This window comes from Marmota flaviventris, chromosome 2, assembly GCF_047511675.1.
Source record: "Marmota flaviventris isolate mMarFla1 chromosome 2, mMarFla1.hap1, whole genome shotgun sequence".
NCBI classification, from domain to species: Eukaryota; Metazoa; Chordata; class Mammalia; order Rodentia; family Sciuridae; genus Marmota; species Marmota flaviventris.
In genome coordinates this window covers 166,133,067-166,135,367 of record NC_092499.1, presented here as the reverse complement: position 1 = coordinate 166,135,367, position 2,301 = coordinate 166,133,067, and positions in this window count along the sequence as shown.

Below are 2,301 nucleotides of genomic sequence, written 5' to 3'. Positions count from 1 at the left end.
CTATTTGGAGACCTTGGAGGGGGGAAGAGAACAAGAAGAGATGAAATGAAAATGTGACAAGGTGACAGCTGAAAGTACAAGGTTCTTATTTTTTGCTCTCTTATTCTTTTTCTTTTAATGATAAGAGAAGTTTGAGCTAGTTAGCTCAGAACAAGTTTATTGTCAATAAGCCTAGAAATGAAGAAAAAACAGAAATGAGTGAAGGCTCCCAGTTAGGACCGCATGAGACAGGATAAACACTAAGGATGTGAGTGTTTGGAGATGAAGGAATGGGCTCCTATCCCTGCCTGAATTCTAGCTTTTTGCCTCAATCCTCTACCAGCTGTCTCAACTTGACTTAGTTGCTTAGATTTTTCTCACTAAGTTTGCTGTATCATCTCTTCTTTGAGACCTCAAATACATAATGACTAGCTGACTAGACAGATGAAAGTCCAAGGGTAGAAGTAATCAATAAAAAAAATGGCTTAATGTTCCAGATACATTATCTTTCTACATATGCATAAATATATTTATAGAATCCAGAAGCTATTTATGAGCAATAATTTCTATAAACAGTAAGTTATAAATAATTGATATGGTTTGGGGTTCTTAAAGTGATTAAGTTCTACAGCTTAGTAGTCCCCAGACAGTCACTGATGTCAGAACATCCCAGTTTCTGCACCTCTATAGTTTTAAGGATACCCCTGAGATCTGCTTGGGCTATAATAAGAGTAATTGCTACTATTTGTCATGTACTGATGTGGTCAAAGACTCTGTGTTAAGGACTGAAAGCTTTTTATTCATAATCAATATTCTCAAAAAGACCCTGCAAAGTAAGCATTATTTTTTTATGTTAAATTAAGATATAAATACTCGGAGAAGTTAAGTAATTTGTTCAAGAACTCCTAGGTAGAAATGGCAGAGTTGTTATGGAGACCCCCGTCTGTCTGATTCCAGAGGTCTTGGTGTTTCTGTCTCACAATGGACTAGCTTTCGTTTCCATTGTAAGTACACTCTGAGCCAAGGAACTGTGTCCAGGTAGTTTATTTGCAAAGTGATCTCAGAGGTTAGGTGAGAGGTATGTGAGAGAATGAGGAAAGAAAGAAAAGCCAATGTGAGGGTGCATTTTTGTAGAGGACACTGGTATGGGAAACTTGAATTTGATCCTTTCCAGAGTTTCCTCAACAGCTTGTAAATGTTTCTCAGAAATTTCCACTTCAGAATAAATAGAGAGAAATGATTACCCCTTCCTCCCTGTTTGAAATTTTGCCATTGCCCTTTTAGGAAGTGCATTTGTGCTTGATGATTGGACTGTTGCTTGCTTTTGAGGATCAGAGAAGAATTTAGGGGATAGGGAATGGCTGAGCTGAGATACTTTGAATGTGAAGAAAGTCCAAACTTGTACGGACTTCCCACATCCAGCATCAGAGGTGAAGCTGAGCAGATGAGCCCAGGCACAAGGGCTCTGACATAGTAGTAACACTCCCTGGGGATCAAGCCCTTCCAGGCTACATCTACAAGCAAAGTCTTCAGTTGCACTGGCTTTAGAAAGGCAGAAGAGCTTCAATATCTCAGTCACACCCAAGTGACAGACCACTTCGCCAAATAAGCCTTGGGAGGGAGGCATTGTGAAGTGCCCAGATGGGAAGGATTTTCTTTCACATTGAAAATAACAGATAGATCAAGGAAGACCTGAGTTTGCTGCTGAAATAGATATTTTTTTTTCCTGGTGGACAAGAGGAGGCTGGAAAATTTTGGATAAAATATTTTTTTATTCAAGATATAAATCTTTTTTACTTAAATAAATTTGATAGTCAGCATGATGCTACTATGATACAGTGCAACAAAGGTACAGATTTGAGCCAGGAACTATAAAGTGGCTGAGATTTCACTCCACTTACAATTTAATGAGCTGATTTGCCTCAGACTCATGGATGCCAGTAGGATGCAGGAGGCTCTGCATCAGAGACAAAGGACTTTACTACTGAGAGCACAGCAAGTTGCATGTTTGTGTCCATTTCCCTCAGGCTCAAAAGGAACTATACAGAAGGATCCAAATGGAAGCCCTTACATAAAGTAGTTGCATTATACGAAAAATCCCTGAGTTTAAGGAATTTGAAATATGCACATTGGTTAGGTAAGCACTCCCTAGGCTCAGAGATAGAGATCATCTTTATTATTCTGAATAGCAAGGGTACCTGCCATTTCCTCTAGAAAGAAATATTATCTCTTTCTTCCAAGGATGTAAGTAGACCTTCTCTTGGATTGAGATGCAGACACTATTTTTGTCTTCTAAGGCTGACCAGTTTACAAAAGATAATC